Genomic DNA, 19,465 nt, shown 5'->3' on the forward strand with positions numbered 1-19,465 from the left:
TTACGTTTTGCACACTCGAACACCTATACGGATTCTCCTGCACAGTGACAGATATGTAAATACGACGTTTACTTACAATTTCTCACGCGTTATGTTTTGAACACTCGAACACCTATACGGATTCTCCTGCACAGTGGCAGATATGTAAATACGACGTTTAGTTACAATTTCTCGCGCGTTACGTATCGAACACTCGAACACCTATACGGATTCTCCTGCACAGTGGCAGATATGTAAATACGGCGTTTACTTACAATTTCTTGCGCGTTACGTTTCGAACACTCGTACACCTATACGGATTCTCGTGCACAGTGGCAGATATGTAAATACGGCGTTTACTTACAATTTCTCGCGCGTTACGTTTCGCACACTCGAACAGCTATACAGATTCTCCTACACAGTGGCAGATATGTAAATACGGCGTTTACATACAATTTCTCACGCGTTATGTATCGAACACTCGAACACCTATACGGATTCTCCTGCACAGTGACAGATATGTAAATACGGCGTTTACTTACAATTTCTTGCGCGTTACGTTTCGCACACTCGAACAGCTATACGGATTTTCCTGCACAGTGGCAGATATGTAAATACGGCGTTTACATACAATTTCTCACGCGTTACGTTTCGAACACTCGAACACCTATACGGATTCTCCTGCACAGTGACAGATATGTAAATACGACGTTTACTTACAATTTCTCGCGCGTTACGTTTCGCACACTCGAACAGCTATACGGATTTTCCTGCACAGTGGCAGATATGTAAATACGGCGTTTACTTACAATTTCTCGCGCGTTACGTTTCGAACACTCGAACACCTATACGGATTCTCCTGCACAGTGACAGATATGTAAATACGGCGTTTACTTACAATTTCTCGCGCGTTACGTTTCGCACACTCGAACAGCTATACGGATTTTCCTGCACAGTGGCAGATATGTAAATACGGCGTTTACTTACAATTTCTCGCGCGTTACGTTTCGCACACTCGAACAGCTATACAGATTCTCCTACACAGTGGCAGATATGTAAATACGGCGTTTACATACAATTTCTCACGCGTTACGTATCGAACACTCGAACACCTATACGGATTCTCCTGCACAGTGACAGATATGTAAATACGGCGTTTACTTACAATTTCTCGCGCGTTACGTTTCGCACACTCGAACAGCTATACGGATTTTCCTGCATAGTGGCAGATATGTAAATACGGCGTTTACTTACAATTTCTCGCGCGTTACGTTTCGAACACTCGAACACCTATACAGATTCTCCTGGAAAGTGGCAGATATGTAAATACGGCGTTTACTTACAATTTCTTGCGCGTTACGTTTTGAACACTCGAACACCTATACGGATTCTCCTGCACAGTGGCAGATATGTAAATACGGCGTTTACTTACAATTTCTCGCGCGTTACGTTTCGAACACTCGAACACCTATACAGATTCTCCTGGACAGTGGCAGATATGTAAATACGGCGTTTACTTACAATTTCTTGCGCGTTACGTTTCGAACACTCGAACACCTATACGGATTCTCCTGCACAGTGGCAGATATGTAAATACGGCGTTTACTTACAATTTCTCACGCGTGACGTTTCGAACACTCGAACACCTATATGGATTCTCCTGCACAGTGGCAGATATGTAAATACGGCGTTTACTTACAATTTCTCGCGCGTTACGTTTTGCACACTCGAACACCTATACGGATTCTCCTGCACAGTGGCAGATATGTAAATACGACGTTTACTTACAATTTCTCACGCGTTATGTTTTGAACACTCAAACACCTATACGGATTCTCCTGCACAGTGGCAGATAAGTAAATACGACATTTACTTACAATTTCTCGCGCGTAACGTATCGAACACTCGAACACCTATACGGATTCTCCTGCACAGTGGCAGATATGTAAATACGGCGTTTACTTACAATTTCTTGCGCGTTACGTTTCGAACACTCGTACACCTATACGGATTCTCCTGCACAGTGGCAGATATGTAAATACGACGTTTAGTTACAATTTCTCGCGCGTTACGTATCGAACACTCGAACACCTATACGGATTCTCCTGCACAGTGACAGATATGTAAATACGACGTTTACTTACAATTTCTCGCGCGTTACGTTTCGCACACTCGAACAGCTATACGGATTCTCCTACACAGTGGCAGATATGTAAATACGGCGTTTACATACAATTTCTCACGCGTTACGTATCGAACACTCGAACACCTATACGGATTCTCCTGCACAGTGGCAGATATGTAAATACGGCGTTTACTTACAATTTCTCGCGCGTTACGTTTCGCACACTCGAACAGCTATACGGATTTTCCTGCACAGTGGCAGATATGTAAATACGGCGTTTACTTACAATTTCTCGCGCGTTACGTTTCGCACACTCGAACAGCTATACGGATTCTCCTACACGGTGGCAGATATGTAAATACGGCGTTTACATACAATTTCTCACGCGTTACGTTTCGAACACTCGACCACCTATACGGATTCTCCTGCACAGTGGGAGATATGTAAATACGGCGTTTACTTACAATTTCTCGCGCATTACGTTTCGCACACTCGAACAGCTATACGGATTCTCCTGCACAGTGGCAGATATGTAAATACGGCGTTTACTTACAATTTCTCGCGCGTTACGTTTCGCACACTCGAACAGCTATACGGATTCTCCTACACAGTGGCAGATATGTAAATACGGCGTTTACATACAATTTCTCACGCGTTACGTATCGAACACTCGAACACCTATACGGATTCTCCTGCACAGTGGCAGATATGTAAATACGGCGTTTACTTACAATTTCTCACGCGTGACGTTTCGAACACTCGAACACCTATACGGATTCTCCTGCACAGTGGCAGATATGTAAATACGGCGTTTACTTACAATTTCTCGCGCGTTACGTTTTGCACACTCGAACACCTATACGGATTCTCCTGCACAGTGGCAGATATGTAAATACGACGTTTACTTACAATTTCTCACGCGTTATATTTTGAACACTCGAACACCTATACGGATTCTCCTGCACAGTGGCAGATAAGTAAATACGACGTTTACTTACAATTTCTCGCACGTTACGTATCGAACACTCGAACACCTATACGGATTCTCCTGCACAGTGGCAGATATGTAAATACGGCGTTTACTAACAATTTCTTGCGCGTTACGTTTCGAACACTCGTACACCTATACGGATTCTCCTGCACAGTGGCAGATATGTAAATACGGCGTTTACTTACAATTTCTCGCGCGTTACGTTTCGCACACTCGAACAGCTATACGGATTCTCCTACACGGTGGCAGATATGTAAATACGGCGTTTACATACAATTTCTCACGCGTTACGTATCGAACACTCGACCACCTATACGGATTCTCCTGCACAGTGGGAGATATGTAAATACGGCGTTTACTTACAATTTCTCGCGCATTACGTTTCGCACACTCGAACAGCTATACGGATTCTCCTGCACAGTGGCAGATATGTAAATACGGCGTTTACTTACAATTTCTCGCGCGTTACGTTTCGCACACTCGAACAGCTATACGGATTCTCCTCCACAGTGGCAGATATGTAAATACGGCGTTTACATACAATTTCTCACGCGTGACGTTTCGAACACTCGAACACCTATACGGATTCTCCTGCACAGTGGCAGATATGTAAATACGGCGTTTACCTACAATTTCTCGCGCGTTACGTTTTGCACACTCGAACACCTATACGGATTCTCCTGCACAGTGGCAGATATGTAAATATGACGTTTACTTACAATTTCTCACGCGTTATGTTTTGAACACTCGAACACCTATACGGATTCTCCTGCACAGTGGCAGATAAGTAAATACGACGTTTACTTACAATTTCTCGCGCGTTACGTATCGAACACTCGAACACCTATACGGATTCTCCTGCACAGTGGCAGATATGTAAATACGGCGTTTACTTACAATTTCTTGCGCGTTACGTTTCGAACACTCGTACACCTATACGGATTCTCCTGCACAGTGGCAGATATGTAAATACGGCGTTTACTTACAATTTCTCGCGCGTTACGTTTCGCACACTCGAACAGCTATACGGATTCTCCTACACAGTGGCAGATATGTAAATACGGCGTTTACATACAATTTCTCACGCGTTACGTATCGAACACTCGAACACCTATACGGATTCTCCTGCACAGTGGCAGATATGTAAATACGGCGTTTACTTACAATTTCTCGCGCGTTACGTTTTGCACACTCGAACACCTATACGGATTCTCCTGCACAGTGACAGATATGTAAATACGACGTTTACTTACAATTTCTCACGCGTTATGTTTTGAACACTCGAACACCTATACGGATTCTCCTGCACAGTGGCAGATATGTAAATACGACGTTTAGTTACAATTTCTCGCGCGTTACGTATCGAACACTCGAACACCTATACGGATTCTCCTGCACAGTGGCAGATATGTAAATACGGCGTTTACTTACAATTTCTTGCGCGTTACGTTTCGAACACTCGTACACCTATACGGATTCTCGTGCACAGTGGCAGATATGTAAATACGGCGTTTACTTACAATTTCTCGCGCGTTACGTTTCGCACACTCGAACAGCTATACAGATTCTCCTACACAGTGGCAGATATGTAAATACGGCGTTTACATACAATTTCTCACGCGTTACGTATCGAACACTCGAACACCTATACGGATTCTCCTGCACAGTGGCAGATATGTAAATACGGCGTTTACTTACAATTTCTCACGCGTGACGTTTCGAACACTCGAACACCTATACGGATTCTCCTGCACAGTGGCAGATATGTAAATACGGCGTTTACTTACAATTTCTCGCGCGTTACGTTTTGCACACTCGAACACCTATACGGATTCTCCTGCACAGTGGCAGATATGTAAATACGACGTTTACTTACAATTTCTCACGCGTTATATTTTGAACACTCGAACACCTATACGGATTCTCCTGCACAGTGGCAGATAAGTAAATACGACGTTTACTTACAATTTCTCGCGCGTTACGTATCGAACACTCGAACACCTATACGGATTCTCCTGCACAGTGGCAGATATGTAAATACGGCGTTTACTTACAATTTCTTGCGCGTTACGTTTCGAACACTCGTACACCTATACGGATTCTCCTGCACAGTGGCAGATATGTAAATACGGCGTCTACTTACAATTTCTCGCGCGTTACGTTTCGCACACTCGAACAGCTATACGGATTCTCCTACACGGTGGCAGATATGTAAATACGGCGTTTACATACAATTTCTCACGCGTTACGTATCGAACACTCGACCACCTATACGGATTCTCCTGCACAGTGGGAGATATGTAAATACGGCGTTTACTTACAATTTCTCGCGCATTACGTTTCGCACACTCGAACAGCTATACGGATTCTCCTGCACAGTGGCAGATATGTAAATACGGCGTTTACTTACAATTTCTCGCGCGTTACGTTTCGCACACTCGAACAGCTATACGGATTCTCCTACACAGTGGCAGATATGTAAATACGGCGTTTACATACAATTTCTCACGCGTTACGTATCGAACACTCGAACACCTATACGGATTCTCCTGCACAGTGGCAGATATGTAAATACGGCGTTTACTTACAATTTCTCGCGCGTTACGTTTTGCACACTCGAACACCTATACGGATTCTCCTGCACAGTGACAGATATGTAAATACGACGTTTACTTACAATTTCTCACGCGTTATGTTTTGAACACTCGAACACCTATACGGATTCTCCTGCACAGTGGCAGATATGTAAATACGACGTTTAGTTACAATTTCTCGCGCGTTACGTATCGAACACTCGAACACCTATACGGATTCTCCTGCACAGTGGCAGATATGTAAATACGGCGTTTACTTACAATTTCTTGCGCGTTACGTTTCGAACACTCGTACACCTATACGGATTCTCGTGCACAGTGGTAGATATGTAAATACGGCGTTTACTTACAATTTCTCGCGCGTTACGTTTCGTACACTCGAACAGCTATACAGATTCTCCTACACAGTGGCAGATATGTAAATACGGCGTTTACATACAATTTCTCACGCGTTACGTATCGAACACTCGAACACCTATACGGATTCTCCTGCACAGTGACAGATATGTAAATACGGCGTTTACTTACAATTTCTCGCGCGTTACGTTTCGCACACTCGAACAGCTATACGGATTTTCCTGCACAGTGGCAGATATGTAAATACGGCGTTTACATACAATTTCTCACGCGTTACGTTTCGAACACTCGAACACCTATACGGATTCTCCTGCACAGTGACAGATATGTAAATACGACGTTTACTTACAATTTCTCGCGCGTTACGTTTCGCACACTCGAACAGCTATACGGATTTTCCTGCACAGTGGCAGATATGTAAATACGGCGTTTACTTACAATTTCTCGCGCGTTACGTTTCGAACACTCGAACACCTATACGGATTCTTTTGCACAGTGACAGATATGTAAATACGGCGTTTACTTACAATTTCTCGCGCGTTACGTTTCGCACACTCGAACAGCTATACGGATTTTCCTGCACAGTGGCAGATATGTAAATACGGCGTTTACTTACAATTTCTCGCGCGTTACGTTTCGCACACTCGAACAGCTATACAGATTCTCCTACACAGTGGCAGATATGTAAATACGGCGTTTACATACAATTTCTCACGCGTTACGTATCGAACACTCGAACACCTATACGGATTCTCCTGCACAGTGACAGATATGTAAATACGGCGTTTACTTACAATTTCTCGCGCGTTACGTTTCGCACACTCGAACAGCTATACGGATTTTCCTGCATAGTGGCAGATATGTAAATACGGCGTTTACTTACAATTTCTCGCGCGTTACGTTTCGAACACTCGAACACCTATACAGATTCTCCAGGACAGTGGCAGATATGTAAATACGGCGTTTACTTACAATTTCTTGCGCGTTACGTTTTGAACACTCGAACACCTATACGGATTCTCCTGCATAGTGGCAGATAAGTAAATACGGCGTTTACATACAATTTCTCACGCGTTACGTATCGAACACTCGACCACCTATACGGATTCTCCTGCACAGTGGCAGATATGTAAATACGGCGTTTACTTACAATTTCTCGCGCGTTACGTTTCGCACACTCGAACAGCTATACGGATTCTCCTGCACAGTGGCAGATATGTAAATACGGCGTTTACTTACAATTTCTCGCGCGTTACGTTTCGCACACTCCAACAGCTATACGGATTCTCCTACACAGTGGCAGATATGTAAATACGGCGTTTACATACAATTTCTCACGCGTTACGTATCGAACACTCGAACACCTATACGGATTCTCCTGCACAGTGGCAGATATGTAAATACGGAGTTTACTTACAATTTCTCGCGCGTTACGTTTTGCACACTCGAACACCTATACGGATTCTCCTGCACAGTGACAGATATGTAAATACGACGTTTACTTACAATTTCTCTCGCGTTATGTTTTGAACACTCGAACACCTATACGGATTCTCCTGCACAGTGGCAGATATGTAAATACGACGTTTAGTTACAATTTCTCGCGCGTTACGTATCGAACACTCGAACACCTATACGGATTCTCCTGCACAGTGGCAGATATGTAAATACGGCGTTTACTTACAATTTCTTGCGCGTTACGTTTCGAACACTCGTACACCTATACGGATTCTCGTGCACAGTGGCAGATATGTAAATACGGCGTTTACTTACAATTTCTCGCGCGTTACGTTGCGCACACTCGAACAGCTATACAGATTCTCCTACACAGTGGCAGATATGTAAATACGGCGTTTACATACAATTTCTCACGCGTTACGTATCGAACACTCGAACACCTATACGGATTCTCCTGCACAGTGACAGATATGTAAATACGGCGTTTACTTACAATTTCTCGCGCGTTACGTTTCGCACACTCGAACAGCTATACGGATTTTCCTGCACAGTGCCAGATATGTAAATACGGCGTTTACATACAATTTCTCACGCGTTACGTTTCGAACACTCGAACACCTATACGGATTCTCCTGCACAGTGACAGATATGTAAATACGGCGTTTACTTACAATTTCTCGCGCGTTACGTTTCGCACACTCGAACAGCTATACGGATTTTCCTGCACAGTGGCAGATATGTAAATACGGCGTCTACTTACAATTTCTCGCGCGTTACGTTTCGAACACTCGAACACCTATACGGATTCTCCTGCACAGTGACAGATATGTAAATACGGCGTTTACTTACAATTTCTCGCGCGTTACGTTTCGCACACTCGAACAGCTATACGGATTTTCCTGCACAGTGGCAGATATGTAAATACGGCGTTTACTTACAATTTCTCGCGCGTTACGTTTCGCACACTCGAACAGCTATACAGATTCTCCTACACAGTGGCAGATATGTAAATACGGCGTTTACATACAATTTCTCACGCGTTACGTATCGAACACTCGAACACCTATACGGATTCTCCTGCACAGTGACAGATATGTAAATACGGCGTTTACTTACAATTTCTCGCGCGTTACGTTTCGCACACTCGAACAGCTATACGGATTTTCCTGCATAGTGGCAGATATGTAAATACGGCGTTTACTTACAATTTCTCGCGCGTTACGTTTCGAACACTCGAACACCTATACAGATTCTCCTGGACAGTGACAGATATGTAAATACGGCGTTTACTTACAATTTCTTGCGCGTTACGTTTTGAACACTCGAACACCTATACGGATTCTCCTGCACAGTGGCAGATATGTAAATACGGCGTTTACTTACAATTTCTCGCGCGTTACGTTTCGAACACTCGAACACCTATACAGATTCTCCTGGACAGTGGCAGATATGTAAATACGGCGTTTACTTACAATTTCTTGCGCGTTACGTTTCGAACACTCGAACACCTATACGGATTCTCCTGCACAGTGGCAGATATGTAAATACGGCGTTTACTTACAATTTCTCACGCGTGACGTTTCGAACACTCGAACACCTATATGGATTCTCCTGCACAGTGGCAGATATGTAAATACGGCGTTTACTTACAATTTCTCGCGCGTTACGTTTTGCACACTCGAACACCTATACGGATTCTCCTGCACAGTGGCAGATATGTAAATACGACGTTTACTTACAATTTCTCACGCGTTATGTTTTGAACACTCAAACACCTATACGGATTCTCCTGCACAGTGGCAGATAAGTAAATACGACATTTACTTACAATTTCTCGCGCGTTACGTATCGAACACTCGAACACCTATACGGATTCTCCTGCACAGTGGCAGATATGTAAATACGGCGTTTACTTACAATTTCTTGCGCGTTACGTTTCGAACACTCGTACACCTATACGGATTCTCCTGCACAGTGGCAGATATGTAAATACGGCGTTTACTTACAATTTCTCGCGCGTTACGTTTCGCACACTCGAACAGCTATACGGATTCTCCTACACAGTGGCAGATATGTAAATACGGCGTTTACATACAATTTCTCACGCGTTACGTATCGAACACTCGAACACCTATACGGATTCTCCTGCACAGTGGCAGATATGTAAATACGGCGTTTACTTACAATTTCTCGCGCGTTACGTTTCGCACACTCGAACAGCTATACGGATTTTCCTGCACAGTGGCAGATATGTAAATACGGCGTTTACTTACAATTTCTCGCGCGTTACGTTTCGCACACTCGAACAGCTATACGGATTCTCCTACACAGTTGCAGATATGTAAATACGGCGTTTACATACAATTTCTCACGCGTTACGTATCGAACACTCGAACACCTATACGGATTCTCCTGCACAGTGGCAGATATGTAAATACGGCGTTTACTTACAATTTCTCGCGCGTTACGTTTTGCACACTCGAACACCTATACGGATTCTCCTGCACAGTGGCAGATATGTAAATACGACGTTTACTTACAATTTCTCACGCGTTATGTTTTGAACATTCGAACACCTATACGGATTCTCCTGCATAGTGGCAGATAAGTAAATACGACGTTTACTTACAATTTCTTGCGCGTTACGTATCGAACACTCGAACACCTATACGGATTCTCCTGCACAGTGGCAGATATGTAAATACGGCGTTTACTTACAATTTCTTGCGCGTTACGTTTCGAACACTCGTACACCTATACGGATTCTCCTGCACAGTGGCAGATATGTAAATACGGCGTTTACTTAGAATTTCTCGCGCGTTACGTTTCGCACACTCGTACAGCTATACGGATTCTCCTACACAGTGGCAGATATGTAAATACGGCGTTTACATACAATTTCTCACGCGTTACGTATCGAACACTCGACCACCTATACGGATTCTCCTGCACAGTGGCAGATATGTAAATACGGCGTTTACTTACAATTTCTCGCGCGTTACGTTTCGCACACTCGAACAGCTATACGGATTCTCCTGCACAGTGGCAGATATGTAAATACGGCGTTTACTTACAATTTCTCGCGCGTTACGTTTCGCACACTCGAACAGCTATACGGATTCTCCTACACAGTGGCAGATATGTAAATACGGCGTTTACATACAATTTCTCACGCGTTACGTATCGAACACTCGAACACCTATACGGATTCTCCTGCACAGTGGCAGATATGTAAATACGGCGTTTACTTACAATTTCTCGCGCGTTACGTTTTGCACACTCGAACACCTATACGGATTCTCCTGCACAGTGACAGATATGTAAATACGACGTTTACTTACAATTTCTCACGCGTTATGTTTTGAACACTCGAACACCTATACGGATTCTCCTGCACAGTGGCAGATATGTAAATACGACGTTTAGTTACAATTTCTCGCGCGTTACGTATCGAACACTCGAACACCTATACGGATTCTCCTGCACAGTGGCAGATATGTAAATACGGCGTTTACTTACAATTTCTCGCGCGTTACGTTTCGCACACTCGAACAGCTGTACGGATTCTCCTGCACAGTGGCAGATATGTAAATACGGCGTTTACATACAATTTCTCACGCGTTACGTATCGAACACTCGAACACCTATACGGATTCTCCTGCACAGTGACAGATATGTAAATACGACGTTTACTTACAATTTCTCACGCGTTATGTTTTGAACATTCGAACACCTATACGGATTCTCCTGCATAGTGGCAGATAAGTAAATACGACGTTTACTTACAATTTCTTGCGCGTTACGTATCGAACACTCGAACACCTATACGGATTCTCCTGCACAGTGGCAGATATGTAAATACGGCGTTTACTTACAATTTCTTGCGCGTTACGTTTCGAACACTCGTACACCTATACGGATTCTCCTGCACAGTGACAGATATGTAAATACGGCGTTTACTTAGAATTTCTCGCGCGTTACGTTTCGCACACTCGTACAGCTATACGGATTCTCCTACACAGTGGCAGATATGTAAATACGGCGTTTACATACAATTTCTCACGCGTTACGTATCGAACACTCGACCACCTATACGGATTCTCCTGCACAGTGGCAGATATGTAAATACGGCGTTTACTTACAATTTCTCGCGCGTTACGTTTCGCACACTCGAACAGCTATACGGATTCTCCTGCACAGTGGCAGATATGTAAATACGGCGTTTACTTACAATTTCTCGCGCGTTACGTTTCGCACACTCGAACAGCTATACGGATTCTCCTACACAGTGGCAGATATGTAAATACGGCGTTTACATACAATTTCTCACGCGTTACGTATCGAACACTCGAACACCTATACGGATTCTCCTGCACAGTGGCAGATATGTAAATACGGCGTTTACTTACAATTTCTCGCGCGTTACGTTTTGCACACTCGAACACCTATACGGATTCTCCTGCACAGTGACAGATATGTAAATACGACGTTTACTTACAATTTCTCACGCGTTATGTTTTGAACACTCGAACACCTATACGGATTCTCCTGCACAATGGCAGATATGTAAATACGACGTTTAGTTACAATTTCTCGCGCGTTACGTATCGAACACTCGAACACCTATACGGATTCTCCTGCACAGTGGCAGATATGTAAATACGACGTTTACTTACAATTTCTTGCGCGTTACGTTTCGAACACTCGTACACCTATACGGATTCTCCTGCACAGTGGCAGATATGTAAATACGGCGTTTACTTACAATTTCTCGCGCGTTACGTTTCGCACACTCGAACAGCTATACGGATTCTCCTACACAGTGGCAGATATGTAAATACGGCGTTTACATACAATTTCTCACGCGTTACGTATCGAACACTCGAACACCTATACGGATTCTCCTGCACAGTGGCAGATATGTAAATACGACGTTTACTTACAATTTCTCGCGCGTTACGTTTCGAACACTCGAACACCTATACGGATTCTCCTGCACAGTGGCAGATATGTAAATACGGCGTTTACTTACAATTTCTCGCGCGTTACGTTTCGAAGACTCGAACACCTATACGGATTCTCCTGGACAGTGGCAGATATGTAAATACGGCGTTTACTTACAATTTCTTGCGCGTTACGTTTCGAACACTCGAACACCTATACGGATTCTCCTGCACAGTGGCAGATATGTAAATACGGCGTTTACTTACAATTTCTCACGCGTGACGTTTCGAAGACTCGAACACCTATACGGATTCTCCTGCACAGTGGCAGATATGTAAATACGGCGTTTACTTACAATTTCTCGCGCGTTACGTTTTGCACACTCGAACACCTATACGGATTCTCCTGCACAGTGGCAGATATGTAAATACGACGTTTACTTACAATTTCTCAGGCGTTATGTTTTGAACACTCGAACACCTATACGGATTCTCCTGCACAGTGGCAGATAAGTAAATACGACGTTTACTTACAATTTCTCGCGCGTTACGTATCGAACACTCGAACACCTATACGGATTCTCCTGCACAGTGGCAGATATGTAAATACGGCGTTTACTTACAATTTCTTGCGCGTTACGTTTCGAACACTCGTACACCTATACGGATTCTCCTGCATAGTGGCAGATATGTAAATACGGCGTTTACTTACAATTTCTCGCGCGTTACGTTTCGCACACTCGAACAGCTATACGGATTCTCCTACACAGTGGCAGATATGTAAATACGGCGTTTACATACAATTTCTCACGCGTTACGTATCGAACACTCGAACACCTATACGGATTCTCCTGCACAGTGGCAGATATGTAAATACGGCGTTTACTTACAATTTCTCGCGCGTTACGTTTCGCACACTCGAACAGCTATACGGATTCTTCTGCACAGTGGCAGATATGTAAATACGGCGTTTACTTACAATTTCTCGCGCGTTACGTTTCGCACACTCGAACAGCTATACGGATTCTCCTACACAGTGGCAGATATGTAAATACGGCGTTTACATACAATTTCTCACGCGTTTCGTATCGAACACTCGAACACCTATACGGATTCTCCTGCACAGTGGCAGATATGTAAATACGGCGTTTACTTACAATTTCTCGCGCGTTACGTTTTGCACACTCGAACACCTATACGGATTCTCCTGCACAGTGACAGATATGTAAATACGACGTTTACTTACAATTTCTCACGCGTTATGTTTTGAACACTCGAACACCGATACGGATTCTCCTGCACAGTGGCAGATAAGTAAATACGACGTTTAGTTACAATTTCTCGCGCGTTACGTATCGAACACTCAAACACCTATACGGATTCTCCTGCAGAGTGGCAGATATGTAAATACGGCGTTTACTTACAATTTCTTGCGCGTTACGTTTCGAACACTCATACACCTATACGGATTCTCCTTCACAGTGGCAGATATGTAAATACGGCGTTTACTTACAATTTCTCGCGCATTACGTTTCGCACACTCGAACAGCTATACGGATTCTCCTACACAGTGGCAGATATGTAAATACGGCGTTTACATACAATTTCTCACGCGTTACGTATCGAACACTCGAACACCTATACGGATTCTCCTGCACAGTGGCAGATATGTAAATACGACGTTTACTTACAATTTCTCGCGCGTTACGTTTCGAACACTCGAACACCTATACGGATTCTCCTGCACAGTGGCAGATATGTAAATACGGCGTTTACATATAATTTCTCGCGCGTTACGTTTCGAACACTCGAACACCTATACGGATTCTCCTGGACAGTGGCAGATATGTAAATACGGCGTTTACTTACAATTTCTTGCGCGTTACGTTTCGAACACTCGAACACCTATACGGATTCTCCTGCACAGTGGCAGATATGTAAATACGGCGTTTACTTACAATTTCTCACGCGTGACGTTTCGAACACTCGAACACCTATACGGATTCTCCTGCACAGTCGCAGATATGTAAATACGGCGTTTACTTACAATTTCTCGCGCGTTACGTTTTGCACACTCGAACACCTATACGGATTCTCCTGCACAGTGGCAGATATGTAAATACGACGTTTACTTACAATTTCTCACGCGTTATGTTTTGAACACTCGAACACCTATACGGATTCTCCTGCACAGTGGCAGATAAGTAAATACGACGTTTACTTACAATTTCTCGCGCGTTACGTATCGAACACTCGAACACCTATACGGATTCTCCTGCACAGTGGCAGATATGTAAATACGGCGTTTACTTACAATTTCTCGCGCGTTACGTTTCGCACACTCGAACAGCTATACGGATTCTCCTGCACAGTGGCAGATATGTAAATACGGCGTTTACATACAATTTCTCACGCGTTACGTATCGAACACTCGAACACCTATACGGATTCTCCTGCACAGTGGCAGATATGTAAATACGACGTTTACTTACAATTTCTCACGCGTTATGTTTTGAACATTCGAACACCTATACGGATTCTCCTGCATAGTGGCAGATAAGTAAATACGACGTTTACTTACAATTTCTTGCGCGTTACGTATCGAACACTCGAACACCTATACGGATTCTCCTGCACAGTGGCAGATATGTAAATACGGCGTTTACTTACAATTTCTTGCGCGTTACGTTTCGAACACTCGTACACCTATACGGATTCTCCTGCACAGTGGCAGATATGTAAATACGGCGTTTACTTAGAATTTCTCGCGCGTTACGTTTCGCACACTCGTACAGCTATACGGATTCTCCTACACAGTGGCAGATATGTAAATACGGCGTTTACATACAATTTCTCACGCGTTACGTATCGAACACTCGACCACCTATACGGATTCTCCTGCACAGTGGCAGATATGTAAATACGGCGTTTACTTACAATTTCTCGCGCGTTTCGTTTCGCACACTCGAACAGCTATACGGATTCTCCTGCACAGTGGCAGATATGTAAATACGGCGTTTACTTACAATTTCTCGCGCGTTACGTTTCGCACACTCGAACAGCTATACGGATTCTCCTACACAGTGGCAGATATGTAAATACGGCGTTTACATACAATTTCTCACGCGTTACGTATCGAACACTCGAACACCTATACGGATTCTCCTGCACAGTGGCAGATATGTAAATACGGCGTTTACTTACAATTTCTCGCGCGTTACGTTTTGCACACTCGAACACCTATACGGATTCTCCTGCACAGTGACAGATATGTAAATACGACGTTTACTTACAATTTCTCACGCGTTAAGTTTTGAACACTCGAACACCTATACGGATTCTCCTGCACAGTGGCAGATATGTAAATACGACGTTTAGTTACAATTTCTCGCGCGTTACGTATCGAACACTCGAACACCTATACGGATTCTCCTGCACAGTGGCAGATATGTAAATACGACGTTTACTTACAATTTCTCACGCGTTATGTTTTGAACACTCGAACACCTATACGGATTCTCCTGCACAGTGGCAGATAAGTAAATACGACGTTTACTTACAATTTCTCGCGCGTTACGTATCGAACACTCGAACACCTATACGGATTCTCCTGCACAGTGGCAGATATGTAAATACGGCGTTTACTTACAATTTCTGGCGCGTTACGTTTCGAACACTCGTACACCTATACGGATTCTCCTGCACAGTGGCAGATATGTAAATACGGCGTTTACTTACAATTTCTCGCGCGTTACGTTTCGCACACTCGAACAGCTATACGGATTCTCCTACACAGTGGCAGATATGTAAATACGGCGTTTACATACAATTTCTCACGCGTTACGTATCGAACACTCGAACACCTATACGGATTCTCCTGCACAGTGGCAGATATGTAAATACGGCGTTTACTTACAATTTCTCGCGCGTTACGTTTCGCACACTCGAACAGCTATACGGATTCTTCTGCACAGTGGCAGATATGTAAATACGGCGTTTACTTACAATTTCTCGCGCGTTACGTTTCGCACACTCGAACAGCTATACGGATTCTCCTACACAGTGGCAGATATGTAAATACGGCGTTTACATACAATTTCTCACGCGTTTCGTATCGAACACTCGAACACCTATACGGATTCTCCTGCACAGTGGCAGATATGTAAATACGGCGTTTACTTACAATTTCTCGCGCGTTACGTTTTGCACACTCGAACACCTATACGGATTCTCCTGCACAGTGACAGATATGTAAATACGACGTTTACTTACAATTTCTCACGCGTTATGTTTTGAACACTCGAACACCGATACGGATTCTCCTGCACAGTGCCAGATAAGTAAATACGACGTTTAGTTACAATTTCTCGCGCGTTACGTATCGAACACTCAAACACCTATACGGATTCTCCTGCAGAGTGGCAGATATGTAAATACGGCGTTTACTTACAATTTCTTGCGCGTTACGTTTCGAACACTCATACACCTATACGGATTCTCCTGCACAGTGGCAGATATGTAAATACAGCGTTTACTTACAATTTCTCGCGCATTACGTTTCGCACACTCGAACAGCTATACGGATTCTCCTACACAGTGGCAGATATGTAAATACGGCGTTTACATACAATTTCTCACGCGTTACGTATCGAACACTCGAACACCTATACGGATTCTCCTGCACAGTGGCAGATATGTAAATACGACGTTTACTTACAATTTCTCGCGCGTTACGTTTCGAACACTCGAACACCTATACGGATTCTCCTGCACAGTGGCAGATATGTAAATACGGCGTTTACTTATAATTTCTCGCGCGTTACGTTTCGAACACTCGAACACCTATACGGATTCTCCTGGACAGTGGCAGATATGTAAATACGGCGTTTACTTACAATTTCTTGCGCGTTACGTTTCGAACACTCGAACACCTATACGGATTCTCCTGCACAGTGGCAGATATGTAAATACGGCGTTTACTTACAATTTCTCACGCGTGACGTTTCGAACACTCGAACACCTATACGGATTCTCCTGCACAGTGGCAGATATGTATATACGGCGTTTACTTACAATTTCTCGCGCGTTACGTTTTGCACACTCGAACACCTATACGGATTCTCCTGCACAGTGGCAGATATGTAAATACGACGTTTACTTACAATTTCTCACGCGTTATGTTTTGAACACTCGAACACCTATACGGATTCTCCTGCACAGTGGCAGATAAGTAAATACGACGTTTACTTACAATTTCTCGCGCGTTACGTATCGAACACTCGAACACCTATACGGATTCTCCTGCACAGTGGCAGATATGTAAATACGGCGTTTACTTACAATTTCTCGCGCGTTACGTTTCGCACACTCGAACAGCTATACGGATTCTCCTGCACAGTGGCAGATATGTAAATACGGCGTTTACATACAATTTCTCACGCGTTACGTATCGAACACTCGAACACCTATACGGATTCTCCTGCACAGTGACAGATATGTAAATACGACGTTTACTTACAATTTCTCACGCGTTATGTTTTGAACATTCGAACACCTATACGGATTCTCCTGCATAGTGGCAGATAAGTAAATACGACGTTTACTTACAATTTCTCGCGCGTTACGTATCGAACACTCGAACACCTATACGGATTCTCCTGCACAGTGGCAGATATGTAAATACAGCGTTTACTTACAATTTCTCGCGCATTACGTTTCGCACACTCGAACAGCTATACGGATTCTCCTACACAGTGGCAGATATGTAAATACGGCGTTTACATACAATTTCTCACGCGTTACGTATCGAACACTCGAACACCTATACGGATTCTCCTGCACAGTGGCAGATATGTAAATACGACGTTTACTTACAATTTCTCGCGCGTTACGTTTCGAACACTCGAACACCTATACGGATTCTCCTGCACAGTGGCAGATATGTAAATACGGCGTTTACTTATAATTTCTCGCGCGTTACGTTTCGAACACTCGAACACCTATACGGATTCTCCTGGACAGTGGCAGATATGTAAATACGGCGTTTACTTACAATTTCTTGCGCGTTACGTTTCGAACACTCGAACACCTATACGGATTCTCCTGCACAGTGGCAGATATGTAAATACGGCGTTTACTTACAATTTCTCACGCGTGACGTTTCGAACACTCGAACACCTATACGGATTCTCCTGCACAGTGGCAGATATGTATATACGGCGTTTACTTACAATTTCTCGCGCGTTACGTTTTGCACACTCGAACACCTATACGGATTCTCCTGCACAGTGGCAGATATGTAAATACGACGTTTACTTACAATTTCTCACGCGTTATGTTTTGAACACTCGAACACCTATACGGATTCTCCTGCACAGTGGCAGATAAGTAAATACGACGTTTACTTACAATTTCTCGCGCGTTACGTATCGAACACTCGAACACCTATACGGATTCTCCTGCACAGTGGCAGATATGTAAATACGGCGTTTACTTACAATTTCTCGCGCGTTACGTTTCGCACACTCGAACAGCTATACGGATTCTCCAGCACAGTGGCAGATATGTAAATACGGCGTTTACATACAATTTCTCACGCGTTACGTATCGAACACTCGAACACCTATACGGATTCTCCTGCACAGTGACAGATATGTAAATACGACGTTTACTTACAATTTCTCACGCGTTATGTTTTGAACATTCGAACACCTATACGGATTCTCCTGCATAGTGGCAGATAAGTAAATACGACGTTTACTTACAATTTCTGGCGCGTTACGTATCGAACACTCGAACACCTATACGGATTCTCCTGCACAGTGGCAGATATGTAAATACGGCGTTTACTTACAATTTCTTGCGCGTTACGTTTCGAACACTCGTACACCTATACGGATTCTCCTGCACAGTGGCAGATATGTAAATACGGCGTTTACTTAGAATTTCTCGCGCGTTACGTTTCGCACACTCGTACAGCTATACGGATTCTCCTACACAGTGGCAGATATGTAAATAC

This window comes from Camellia sinensis, unplaced genomic scaffold (assembly GCF_055761805.1).
Source record: "Camellia sinensis isolate YWXY unplaced genomic scaffold, ASM5576180v1 Unanchor11, whole genome shotgun sequence".
Taxonomy (NCBI): Eukaryota; Viridiplantae; Streptophyta; class Magnoliopsida; order Ericales; family Theaceae; genus Camellia; species Camellia sinensis.